This window comes from Delphinus delphis, chromosome 16 (assembly GCF_949987515.2).
Source record: "Delphinus delphis chromosome 16, mDelDel1.2, whole genome shotgun sequence".
In the NCBI taxonomy this organism is placed as follows: Eukaryota; Metazoa; Chordata; class Mammalia; order Artiodactyla; family Delphinidae; genus Delphinus; species Delphinus delphis.
Genome location: NC_082698.1, coordinates 38,978,241 through 38,992,644, shown reverse-complemented (window position 1 = coordinate 38,992,644; position 14,404 = coordinate 38,978,241). Strand labels below are relative to the sequence as shown.

Below are 14,404 nucleotides of genomic sequence, written 5' to 3'. Positions count from 1 at the left end.
TATTCCACAAACACATATGGAGAGAGTATTCCTGTATGCAAAGCCTTAGGGGAGGAAGTAGCATCATCCCAATTTTACAGAAATTAGAAACTAAAGCTCAGAGAGGTAAAGCAGTTTGTTTAAAATCACACAGCCAGGGACTTCCCTGGTGGTGCAATGGTTAAGAATCCGCCTGCCATTGCAGGGGGCACGGGTTCGAGCCCTGGTCCAGGAAGATCCCACATGCCGCGGAGCAACTAACTACTGAGCCTGCACTCTAGAGCCCACGAGCCACAACTACTGAGCCCACATGCCACAACTACTGAAGCCCGCCGGCCTACAGCCTGTGCTCCACCACAACAGAAGCCACCACAATGAGAAGCCCACACACTGCAACGAAGAATAGCCCCTGCTCGCCGCAACTAGAGAAAGCCAACGCGCAGCAACAAAGACCCAATGCCGCCAAAAATAAATAAATAAATAAAATTAAAAAGAGGATATAAAGATTACATTAACAGTCATATTAATTAAAAAAAATCACACAGCCATATGTGCAGGAAGAGTCAGAGGTCAGCCTCAGGTCTGTGGCGCCACAGCCCATTGTTTTAATCTTCATGACAGTTTCAGGTCATTTTTCTATTAGACTGGGCTAAAATCTCTCAGATTACTCCTCTGACTCTCCAAAATCAGTTTCACTTTTTGGCTTCAACCTCATGATTGATTATATGTGAAATGACTGAATTCTGGTCGAAATAAATGTTTGCAAAGTTACCTTTCAGTAAATCTAGTCCAATACCATAACAATGATCAAAAAAAGGACAGAAAACTCTCCCAGAAGTTGCCATCCTATAAAAAGAAAGCTCCTCTCAGTAGTTCCAATACCATATATGTCCAAATCTTCCCACTGGCCTTTTAAAAAAATGTAACTGAGATATTTGGAATTTGTTATTTTCCCAAGTGGGAACAAGTTCCCCAGAATCTTTAAAGTATCAAAAATGTATTTTGATGAAAAACAAAACAAAACAAACCACTGTGATTCTTGATGATGGACTTTAGCGATTTAAGAGCAGTATATACGAACAATTTTATCCTTACTTTCAATATCACATTGTAGGAATTCAAAAGTTTTATTCAACTTAAAAAAAAATCAAGCCAAAACACAATATGGACTTGATAAATCTGAAAAGCAAAAGGGCATGTAAACATTACTTCAAAAAAGAGCGTTCTCATGAATGCAACTCAAGTGTAAAAAAGAAATAACTTTCCGCATGTTTCTGCTATAGTTGTATGTTTGATTTTTTAAAAATTGTCTTTAATGTAGAAAATTGATTTTGTAAATGCCACTCACATGCCTTTTATTTTTAATTGGAAAGGCTAGAGATCATTTATCTGATACAGAAAGTTTATGCATAGTCACAAACTAAAAACTTCACACTGAAAATTAGCAACATTTTTGACCTACCACTCTCACTGTTTGGAATTTATCCCGTATATAAATTAAAGACATATGAGAAAATGTGTACAAGAATGTTAGCTGCAGTGTGGTTTATGCTTACAAGAAACAAAACAAACAACTATCACTATTAATAAGCTGAAGTACATGGATACAATAGCACAGTACATGGTTATTAGACCAATACGGACTGATCTGGAAAGAAAGGAGCTATAGTTAAGGGGAAAAAAAAAAAAAAGCAGGTTGTTGAGGACTGTTATGGGATGATTCTACTTCAGGTAGAAAAACAAACAACAAATTAGAAATATCAAGAAGCATGTCCAGATTTTAACATGGTGAATACGGGTGCAGAGCCACACAAAAGAAACTTTTTAAAAAATTGCTATAGGGACTTCCCTGATCGTCCAGTGGGTAAGCCTCCACGCTCCCAATGCAGGGGGCCCAGGTTCGATCCCTGGTCGGGGAACTAGACCCTGCATTCATACCACAACTAAAAGCCTGCATGCCGCAATGAAGATCCCGCGTGCTGCAACTAAGACCCAGCGCAGCCAAAATAAATAATAAAATTAATAAAGAAATATTTTTTTAAAAATTGCTCTAATATCAAGAAGCTCAGTGGGTCCAAGGCCTGTCTCATCCTGTGTGGACATCCCTGGTAATGCCCTGGAGAGGCTAGATAACCAGAGGATTTCAAGGCAGTATGTTTCCAGCCCTGCTTCCACACTTCAGAAATCTGTCTTGCCTTGATAACAAACCAGAAAAAAACAAAATGTATTGCTACTTATCTCTTGCTTCACCGTGTCTAATAGGGACTAGATTTCCTCCTTTTTTTAGCCCTACAGACAACAGAAAGCATACCCTACATTTGATCTACCCTTGATCCTTTCTTGCAGTCATCGACTGTTTAACATTTTTTTTCCTATCCTAGGAAAAATATAAATGACTGCCCCAAAGAGCAGTTTTGCATACTGACAGCTTCAAATAAACATATTTCAGAGTTTCAAAACACTTTTTACAAAGGCAGCTTATTGTCAAATAGGGTATCAAATTGTGCAGTGTTAAATATTCTCTATTTCCCCTATTGCTTGTTTATCTAAGTACAATATAACATAATATCTGAGCAAAGAAACCCATGAAAGAGGCCATGTGATCATGCGTGAATTCTTTTTTATGCACAGTACAACTTCATTTTGGCATTGACCCTTGGTTACTGGGACAGACCAAAATAAGTACATTTCTCCTCAGTGTTAAATCACAAATGCTGTCATCAGCGAGACTATTTCACTTCCAGTCCCCTGGGGGCTTTCACATGCGAGGGGTCACAGACTGAATGAAATAGCCTTTTACAGGAAGACTGAATGGCACTTTCCAAGGGAATATTGATTCAAAAACTTACAGTCCATTAAGTACGACCCACAGTCTATCCCTTTGCGGTAGTTCAGACTACACTCATTTCTTTTTACCCTAGAATTGAGAGGCAGTTTATATTTAGGGCATCCCATAAAACATTTGGCTTTTCTCTTAAAAAATACTTAATGTATATAAATAATCGTATCAACTGGAGAGTATTAAAATGTTTTCTAAAAAGGACCTCAGACTGCAACAGGCCATGTTAAGATTTACCTAATTATGTTCGAGAATCACAGAGTTATCAAGGAGATCAAACAACCTATTAGAAGCTATTAGAAGTTTCGTCTCATAGCTCATTTTTTCTTATAATAATTGTCTTTTAGTTCGTTATGCGGGGAGACGGGAGTGCGTAGGAAACCATTCCCTTTACTCTATCTCCTCACACATATATTTTTTTACTACTATTAATTTTCCATTCTTTCTCTCAGTTTTCTTTTCTCTGCCAAATATGAGTCCAGAGGTTTCCTCACAGGGGTTTTAGGAATCTCCCTCAGACCAACATCAATGTAAAAGAGCTCTCTATGCAAAGTGCACTATTGGTTTCTCTTTTGGTTTAGACTAAACACTAAAGAAGAACACTGCACCGTGGCTTTTTAAGCACATTCCCCCAAATCACTACTAATTGGAAAACTATAATACTATATGTATTCAATGATACACTTTCCAAACACCTGAATCCTCATATTAAGAAAGTTATGTTTTCATTTATATGTGGAGCTAAAAAAAATAAAGCAAACGAACGAATATAACAAAACAGAAACAGACACACAGATAGAGAAATCAAATTAGTGGTTACCAGTGGGGAGAGGGAAGCGGGGGCAGATAGGGGTAGGGGATTAAGAGGCACAAACTACCATGTATAAAAGCTACAAGGATATATTGTACAGCACAAGGAATATAGCCAATATTTTATAATCACTTTAAACAGAGTACAGTCTCTAAAAATATTGAATCACCATGCTGTACTAATATAATATTGTGAATCAATTTTACTTCAATAAAAAAAGAAAGTTATATGTTTGAGAATATATTTTAATATTCAACTAAAGGACATTCCAAACTACTAGTTGTACAATTGCTAAATATTATACTCCTGCTGCCATCTTGTGGTAGTTTTTGGAATCTTCTTGCTTGCTGTCTTTTCCTCCCTCCCTCTCTCCCTTCCTCTCCCTCACCTTCCTTTTCCCCCTACCTTTTGGAGGGTACCTATATCCAAACCTTACTGAGTCCCTTTCTTAAGTAGGTAGGGAGACAACCTGCACTATATTCTGAAAGAAGAACGGATTTTTGCCAATTCCTCCTCCTGTAATATATTCCCTCCTTTCTCCTTATATTTTTCTCATTTTTCCACAAAACCATTCTTTTAACAATAATACTTTTTAAACAAATATCTATCTTTTAGATTAATCTAGTTTCCTACAAGTAAAGGGAATACAGATTATAGGAAAATATATGTGTATCTTATGAAAGACTTTTCCTTCCAAACTTTTTCCAAATTGTACTTTTACAGAGAAAGAAAGAAAGAAAGCAAGCATCCTGTATTTCTGGCTACAAGATGCCACACAGCCACAGGTACCGACTCTCAGGGTCCAAGGAGGAGCCCTGGGGACACACTCTGGAAAGAGAGAGCTGCCCAGCAACCCCAGGCTGGATGGAGACCGGAGGCCTGGCATCCCTTTATTACTTCCCGACTGTCCCCTTCACCTATGGGCCCTGCTGTGGCATGGCAAAGGAATTCACAAATCTGGGGGTACATCACACATTTCTCTGATGATATATTAAAGTGAGTAATTCTCAACCAGACTGATTTACCATCAGAGCAAGGGTATATTTTATAAAAACCACCTTTCCCATCTAACTCTATGTCCCCACTCCAATTCCTGTGGAGAAACTTACAGACAGCCATCCAAGGAGTCACCCAAAGACAGGTATAGTGAGAACTCGATTAGCCAGAATCTTCCACAACATGGAGGAGATGAGGATGGAAACAATCTGTTTCATTCCTTGTTGAAAATGACTTTAAAACCATCTTTCCCTCTTTTGTGTTATTTATATCTACGTTATTCACAATCTGTATTTTTCTATATGTTCCTTTAAAATCTATGAACCCGTAAAATGAAGCATTATTCTAAGCAACAGTAGCCACATGGCATAGATTTAATGTGATTGTTACATCTTTTCCCTCAGTACATTAAAACTCCTTACTGTTAATATAAAATAAATTAACTTGTGTGCCACCTAGAAGCATCCCTGATGCCACCAGTATATGAACACCACACTTTGGGAAATGGGGCTCTGACGTATACATGCTAAGTGGAGTACAGTAAATCTAACCACCATTATTTATAGATAAGTAGCTTTAAGTGTCACAGCATCAAGATTTTGATATTTTAGAGCCATAGTTCAGATCAGAAGTTCTCAAACATTTTTTCTGCAGTGACTCACGGGATGAATGATGTTCTCACGTGCAACACACTCTTGTGAAAAGACCGACTGTGGGTTCTGTGCAATTTCCTGCCATATATTTGTCATTCTCCCAGTCGGGGAAGCCAATTGGAATGCAAGTCAAAAACCATCCCTAGGGAGGTGCCTGTGAATGCACTCAACCTTATTTCCTAAGAAGCAAATAATTCATGAAGTTTGATTTTTAACCTATTATTTACTCATTTCAACCTTACAACTAATCAAACACACCACTTTGCGCCATGACACCACAGCTGAAATCTGCTGAAGTAAGACATGAAATTTTGTCCTGAATATTTTAGAGTGAACTTATTCTCTGAGAGGAGACTGAATTGAATATGAATTGGTTCTATCCTCTAGAAGGTTTCAGGGTGGGTGTTTTTTGTTTTTAATTTGTTTGTTTTTAATACATTCTAGATATGTGCTGTTCTTACCCTGCCTCTGAAAATTAGCACGTTGGAAGAGAAATGTATGGTAAGCTGAGGGTTGTATAGGGTTGGAATTTTTACTATAAACAGACCTGGTTTCTACCCAGGGGTTTACAGCCTAACATATAAAAGAATTTTCTACTTTGAGAATTTTTAGCATATGTAGTGAAGTTCCTTGGTGGTCCTGTGAGACATGAAATTAACATTACCCACACCATGAGGGCAATGAAAGTCATCAAGCAAAATACTGACATTTACTCAAAGGCTTTGGATTTGCTCATCAGGCAATACAGTTGAACAAACAGACCTACAAGTATTTGTAAGAGGCAAATATACAAGTACTTTTATGACTCCCTATAAGGTTTGTCAGTAGCATTTTTGCAGGATTTGAGGTCAAAGTGCTCAAATAAAGACACATCTGAGGATTTAAAACACATTTTGAAGCCCTCTCTAAATTGATCTATAAAGGAGGAGCAGTTTGAATTAGCAACAAGTCAGAGAGCATATTTAAGAACTGTACTTGTATAATCTTTATCACAAGTAAAAAAAATTCAAACGAAGTCCTAACAAAGTAATTACAGCAGATGTCTTACTGGATTTGCCTTATTAAGGCAAATTCATTTATTAAATAAACACTCAGGTGAAATCAGCATGTCACCCCCTTACACACCAAAGTGTTATCAGCATGCTCATCCGCATAATAAAATCAACCCAAATCAACTCCTAGTATCAACATGTTGACTGTTTAGGACTAATTTCCAAGAATATGTCAAATCAACATGCACTTAAAAAAAGGTTAACCGGGCTTCCCTGGTGGCGCAGTGGTTGAGAGTCCACCTGCCGATGCAGGGGACACGGCTTCGTGCCCCGGTCCGGGAAGATCCCACGTGCCGCGGAGTGGCTGGGCCCGTGAGCCATGGCCACTGAGCCTGCGCGTCCGGAGCCTGTGCTCCGCAACGGGAGAGGCCACAACAGTGAGAGGCCTGCGTACCGCAAAAAAAAAACAAAAACAAAAAAAAACAAAAAAAAAAAGGTTAACCACACAGCCAACACATTGGACAGGACAAATTATAGAAAGTATTTTACAACTTTCTAGCTAATATAAACTTTATATTGATTGAATTTAAAACTCCACTATTTTCTAAGGTAGCATGGGTTTCTATTATATGCCCACATAAAAAAAAAATATGAAAATGTTTAAAAAAAAAGCAACATAACGTACACTGAAGTCTGCGGTCCACCAACAATGTTTAGGGAATAGTGCAGAGTAAGTTTAAGAGTTTTTTAAAAGGAAATCGGTTGTTCAGAACAACAATAAAGGGATTAGTTCTATCAGCCTTTATATAATACAACAAATCTATTTCAAAGATACACATTTTCTGGAAATATCTATTTTTCATTGAGAAATATTTTAAAGCATTGTATATTTTCAATATGAGCAATTATTTTTAAAACTTTAGGAAATTCAAATTGTACACTATCTAAAAAATCTGAACTATCTGAAGACATGAAAGATTTTAAAAGGTTAGAGTACTATTCTGAACAAGACCTCTGTTCTACGTTTGCGGTTGTATGAGTTTTGCAAATGAGAGATCTGGCAGGAGTTCCACATGTCAAGCTAGAAGAGAGGAACCAGGGACCCAAAAGAGAGATGCACAACACAGGCAGATCCAAGAACAAAGAAAAAGAAGGTAAAAAAATCATCACTGGGTAAAAGCAGGAGGTAGTAAGTACTTCGATAAAAAGCAACAGAGATTGGTTCTAGCACCCTGCTCTGGGAGACAGTATTGGACTGTGTGTCTTAATACCAAGCACAAGCATTTGACAAGCGGCAAGATGCTGTCATCTATTGCATGATAATAGCCCAGGAAGTAAATCCTCCTTCCCCAAGAAACTGATTGGGCCAAACTAGAGGAGTTTCAGAATAATAACTACCATAAGAAGTATAAAATCATGAACTGAATAAATCAGCAATTTGTGTGTGTGTATACATATATGTACATACTCATATACATACACAATACTCATACACATAAACATATACATATAGCCCCTTTTCTCTTCGGGGATCCTACAGCACAGGACACTAACAAAGCTAGTAGTCATTTTTGACAATTTCCAAGCTTCTGAGCTTTCACTTTTGTGAAACAGGATATGCTATCCCTGGTTTATCTCAGAACTCACAGTAACTTCCAAGAGCTACAAGAATCTGAGATAACATAGGGTCCTGAACTCTGATAAGCAAATTCTCAGTGGCAAATGAAAATAATTATTCCTACTCAGAGCAACCATGAAATCACCTGAAAATCTTATCAAAAGAGAGGGTTTTAATGCACTCTCAGCATCTCCTACACAGTGTGGGGAAAGGGCACTGGGCAACAGCCACTTAGCAAGGAAAGAGGAAAAAGATAGAACATCTTTTGTTTTTTCAGGTCTTTTAGAAATATTTTCACGAGGGTCAGTCAAATCTCTAATGAACACATGATTAAATGAAAACTTGCAACCTATACATGTATCAAGGATTCGGATGGAACGAGAACTCCTGGTGTATTACAAATATATCTGGAAAATGTACTTGATCCCAGAGCCCAAACCAACACCAAAGCAAAGTGGATATGTCTTAAATAATAAGTATAAATAGATAATAACTTGGAGATATCAATTCACCAACTCCGGTACTGATGCAAAATTAAGAAACCTATATTGTCTTTCTGGTCCCATTTCCGAGATCTTTTAAAAGGCACTTCAGTAATGATTTGCTCAGTTTTCTCATCACTAAAACCAGAGTACTATCTACCTCCTGTACCTCTTTGACTGAATGTAGGTGTGAGGTGCTTACGCTCGGAACCTGTCCTCTTCAAATTACATGCGGCAAGACACAAGGATCTTGACAAGCAAGCCTGCCTAAAAATCCTCCCCTCACCTCCTCAGCTTTTCTCCCTTTCAACTCTCATCATAAATATGACTCTTCTGAGTAAACTAAACGAATGTTCTCTCCCAGAAGCTCCTGTTAAAACATTACTGCGTTAATCCAGAAAGGATAACTGGTTAACATATTGGTACGCTGTCAGGTAGTAATAAAGTCCTCTGGATGGAAGGATTGGTAGGGACGAAGGAATCAGCAGGAGGGGTCTGTAAGGCAAAAGGCAAAGGGTATAGTGAATGATACCCAAAGGCAGCAACCAAGATCCTTTTCACATCCTTCCTGACTGCACTATTCATCGGCGCCACCTATGACATGACACTGAGCTAGAGAAGTTGAGTGAGGAAGGAAGAAGAGGGAATGATTAGGAAATGACAATCCCCAGAGCAGGACGGCCTGGGGAAATTCTGGCCTGGCACAGCACACCCAGGGCGTACGTGCGGGATACAAGGGCTCATTGGTCACTTTTTCATAAGGTCAGTTTCGTGCTGGCTCTAAGACTTCTCAAAAAAAAAAACAATCCTATTCTAATTTAGGGCAGGTTCTTTTCTTCCTATTTGGAAGGATTCACCAGTTAGTAACATGGAACTGGCCAGATTCCAAGGCTATAGAATATAACTGCTGAGAACTGGGGCTCTAAAGACTGCAAGATTGGGGTTTCAAACATGGCTGCCATTTCCTAGCTGTGAGATCTTAGGTAAGTGAATTAACTTCTTCAAGCCTCAGTGTCCTCACATGAAAAGTACGTATGTGATCTAGGACCACTGGTAGAAAAACAATGAGCTACTGAAAGTAAAGAGCTTAGCACTGTGTTAACATCACTAAGATTAGCTATCTTTATTATTCTTAGCATCGCTAGTTTAAAGCATTGTGTATTTTCTATGTGAACAATTAATAAGCTGGGCCCAGAATTCCACCGGTACCCGCTCATTTCACTGAAGTTGCTTGTATCAAAATTAGGCCAAATCCCTTGATTTAGTCTGAAGGTTAAACCAGCTGAAATGAATCAGAGATGCAAAAGGCAAAGAGTTTTCTGGGGCATCCATTCCAAAGCATCCGTATCCCAGTGGAAGAAGGTACAAGTTCCAAAGGATGAATTACATCATCAAGAATCAAGGGATTTGTGACGGGAAATGCTCAAGTGGCTTGGAATACAATACATTATTCCTGTAACAGATTAATATTGATTCCAGCCTTTGCCTAAGCTAATTTAAAAAACAACAACTGTATGCAGTCTTCTGAGCTAACTGGGTGGTCAAAATAAGGAATTTAGGTGTGTATAAAAAGTTAAGGGGGCGAATTAGGATAGTAGGTAATTCTTGATGTGGAATATATGCATGCAGGGAATCAGAAGTTCACAGAAAACCATGTGAAATACTCAGTTATTTGGCAGAAAGTTATACATATAAGTGTAAAGTATCATCATCGTCATCCAAAACAGCCTACAGTTTTCAGTGATTATCACTTGATCTCTACTGGGCATTTCTAAGGGGTCTGAAAATGAGGACTGCAGTAAGTCGGATGTTTTCTTTTCAAACATGATCATCATACTGTACACTTGATACTTATGCTGTGAGCTCAGATCTTCCCTTTCCCTAGTATAATTTTCATCTAAGCATTCCTTAGATACTTAGATCATTCTTAATGGAGATTGTGCATTATACCCTCTGTGGACACATGGAAATCTGGCTAACTGGACTGACTTGATTACAATAGTCGGTGAATTCTCCCATTTCCTTCCACTGCAATAAATGCTGAAGATATTTTTACCACCGATTATGTAAATATTTCAGATTGCAATCATTTTCTAAAACAGTGGTTACAGGCAAAAGTTCTTTTATCATTCTGCTCACCAAACAATTCCTACACTTTCAAAATATGTTTCTTTTCTTGTTAGTATAAAAACTGGGTGTCCTAGTAAAGTCTGAAACAAACCCATAGCATGAATAGCTATCACTAAATCCTACAGCAATTGCAATTGAACACTAGCTTTGTGATAAAGCAGTCTCCAGCCCCAGTGAGTGCATCAGGATGGCACAACTTTTAACAAAGGATGCACAAGCTGATGGAATGTCTACTCCCCAAATCCAAATATCTGAAAATTAGCAAATACACTTTTATTTTGAAAGCATCTTGTTTGCTGTTAAATGTTGTATCCCAGATATACTTTTTAAATTATTTCTTTTCTTGGTCAAAATAAGGTGTCTCACCAATAATGAAGTTAGTACTGTCTCTTTAAATGCTAGGATGAGTACCTAATTCCAGAGGTTACTATGCCCATATATTATACCTGTCAAAATTCTTTAAACTCTAATGAGTCAGCTTGCTGAAAATACGCTCCACGCTTCCATTTGAAAGTATAAAGCTAAGTGCTGAGCTGGGAAAAGTTTACACTCAGTCCCAGCGTAAATCAGCGCACAGAGGAAGTAGAAAAGCACTTCAGCTAGCTGTTGCAGACACAAATACGCGCCCGACCGACCGCTACTGCGCATGATCCACTCTTTTGATGAATGTTCCTACCCCTAACCCGAAAACGTCGGGAGTGTGTGCGCGGGGGCGGGGGAGTGGGCGGGGGAGGGGGCGGGGGAGGGGGCGGGGGAGGAATAAAAAAAAAAAAAGGAAGATGATGTGTACGTTTGAAAGATCAGCCATTTCCTCTCAGTACACACAAAAACGCCTCTCATTCCTAGAGAGATTTCTTATCAAGGAAAATAAAAGTGCCTCTTTGAGAGCTAGCTCCTGAATGAGAGTGGACTCTGGGAGAGACAGTTTCCTCTCCTGTCCTCTCTAGACCCCAGTGAAATCTCCTCTTTGCTACGAGGTGGTGCTGGTTACTCTTTGAGGGGCACAGTCCAGACACAGAGATCTGAAATTTCAAAAATGCGATAAAGCCCCAGCCGGTCAGCCCTAGGAGGCGAACAGCTGCCGGGTGACCGCTGATGAAGTGGCTTCTTCAGGAGGTGGGCAGATTGATTCCAGCTGCTGAGAGCGGGGCAGGGCAGCGGCCGAGGAATGCGCAGCTCAGCTGAGGCAAGACACAGCAGCTTCCCAACCAAGGGCAAGGCCAAATGTTAGCTCTGATTGCAGTCTTGGCCTGAGAGAAGTAAGAATGCCATTGTTCCATTTGATAGGGACTTCCAAGGCAGCCTGGGCCAAAAGGTGCTATGTGCACGGTGTCATTTTTATACGTGGAGCGTCGCTCAGGAAATCTGAAAGCTGTCCCTCAAGACGTTGGTTCAGAGTGGGCCTGCGGTTCCCAAGGTGAATCCTTTCTGCCTGATTCCTGTTTTTCTCCCTCAACCCACTCCCAGCTCCTGGCCCTTTTCTAACACCTCTCAACCCCTACCCAGACTCCTTTGCTCCCCTCTCCCCCACTCCTACATGCAAACACTGTAATCAGTACACAACTGAAACAGACAAGGAAGGGGTGCAGCGGAGGAGTGGGGGACATCCAGAGCCCTGCAACTGGCCTGGATGGAGACATACAAGAGGACATGCTCTTTAGAAGTACTGGCCTCAAAGTCAGAGAGCTCAGGGGGAAGGACTAATGTAGGGGTCCCCTGAGGGCCCCAAACTCAGACGCCAAGTGATCTAACAACAGGGAAGGGGTAAGAGGTAGGTGGGCATGAAGGCACGCCTAATGGAATATTCAATATCCTGAGAAATGCACTTTCGGCCGTGCACTTCCAGAGACTAAAAGCCAGTAATGGGCTCTGGAGTCTGCACTTCCTCTCCCTAATGTCCAGAGGCGCTTTAATGCTGCAGCCAATCGATCAGGCTTCTCCGGTGAAGGCGGCCAGTGGAGAGCAAAAGCTTCCTACTTGTGGCCAAAATCGCCCGGCCTCCTCTGCACACCACGAAAGAGCGACAACAACTTTGAACTGTCAGGACTTGGCTCTCAACGTGCTGGGAGAAGGAAAGGAAGGAGCCTGGAGGCGTCCAGAGAAATAGCTCCCCTCCCTCTTAATCCCAGCTTTTCCAGGGAGACTCAGAAGGAAGACAAACAAGGAGGCGGCATTATCCACCCTGAGATACGGCTGACCAGAAGCCCCAAACCTGCTTCAGGTGCAAGGTTACCGAACCGCCTCCAAGCCCTGGGCAGCCCAAGATGTGGCGCTTCTGGAAGGGACACAAACTGAGCAAAAGAACATCCAGAAAGTGGGGTTTCTTTACAATCTTCTGCTGACATCAATTGCTGCCTGGAAAGTGACCCTCAGAGGCTGATTCCTGCCGCGGAGACGCATCCCAGTCCCGCCTCCCTCCCCCCACCCCCTCAGCGCCTTCCCAGCAGGGCTTGGGCTCCGGGCAAGTTCAGTCCCAAAATTGAACCCAACCCTGTCCAGCCTCCCGTCGCCGCTCCCAAATGGCTCCAGCGGCGCACTGAGCATGCCCTGTGGCCTGGGTTTGGGGGTCACCTCCGGGAAACTTTCCGGGCCCCGGGATGGGCCGGGTTCTGTCCCCCGCGGGCGCCCCCCCCCCAGGGGTGTGCGAAGGAAAGACCGCGCAACTGCAGCCGCGTGCGGAGCGGCCAAGTTAGCGAGCGCGACAAAACTTTCCACGCTCCTTCTTCCCACCCCACCTCACCCCACCACAGGGGCGCGTCTCCCCGAGGAGCTCGCCTTTCCCAGCCCGGCGGAGACAAGCACAGCACGTGATGGGCAGAAATAAAAATAAACACTTCCCATTCCCGGCCCGCGAGGGCCAGCCCCCACTCGGCGCGCTGCGGAGAACTAAGGGCACCCTGCGTCGAGCAGCCCCCGAGCCGCCGCGGCCCGGAGCCCCCAGCCCCCCAAGCCGCCGCCAGGACGGCCACCCGGCCCGCCCGCCGCGAGGGGTGGCCCCGCTCCGGCCCTCCGCGCCAAGCCCCGGCGCCTACCTTTCAGATTTGGTGAACTTCCGGAATGCCTGTCGGAGGTCGTGGAAGGACCTGTACGTCTGCGGCTCGGCCGAGATGCCCTGTGCCCGAGTGGTCCGGGGGCCGATGTGGGTCGAGGGCACGGGCAGCACCGACTGGCACTTATGGAGCTTCCTCTTCAGCTCCTGGATTTCTTCCTCCTTCTCTGACAGCCGCTTCTCCAGCTCTTTGATCCTCTCTTCCTTGAGCATGAGAATCTTGGCAAAGTCTTCCTCTAGCTCGCTCATGTTTTCCCTGAGCCCCTCCGCGAAACTTTGTCTCGGGCGGCGGCGGCGGCGGCGGCTGGGACGACAGCCGGGCGAGGCGAGCGCGGAGTGAGCGAGTGAACGGGCGCTAAGTACTCGAGCGCAGCGGTGCTGCTCCTAGTGCGGCGCGAGAAGCCGCTTTCTTCGAGCCGCTTCTGCTGAAGGGACTAAAAGCACCGAGGGGAGGATGAGAAGTCTAAAAGCGAAGGAGAGGAGAGGCAGAGTGCTAATCGCCCGTCTCTCCGGGGAATAGGTGATTATCTTTCATTGAGAAACCAATTAGAGCTGCCCTTCCTCCCCTGAGACCCCCTCCCCCGTCCCCCTTTCCCAATCACTTCTTGAGAACACGGCGCGCGCGCCACCCCACCGAGAGCCTGCTTTCTAGCTGGGAGGGTTAGACCAGTGAGCCTGGTCTCACCTCATCACATAATAATCACTCTTGCACGCTGTATGGTGCCAAAGGAAAGGGGTGGGGTGGAGGTGGAGGGGAGAGCTTTATGCCACTTGATCCTTGAAATAGCAACAATTACCATGTGATCTGGCAGATGACGCAGCGCTTGTAACTGGAGCCTAAAGACTTTGTGGTGT

At 42.7% G+C, this 14,404-nt stretch overlaps 1 pseudogene; it reads right to left on the bottom strand.

Moving 5' to 3' along the window:
• Nucleotides 1-13,361: 13,361 nt before the first annotated feature.
• Nucleotides 13,362-14,008, bottom strand: LOC132439842 (cGMP-dependent protein kinase 1 pseudogene; annotated as a pseudogene).
• Nucleotides 14,009-14,404: the final 396 nt, after the last annotated feature.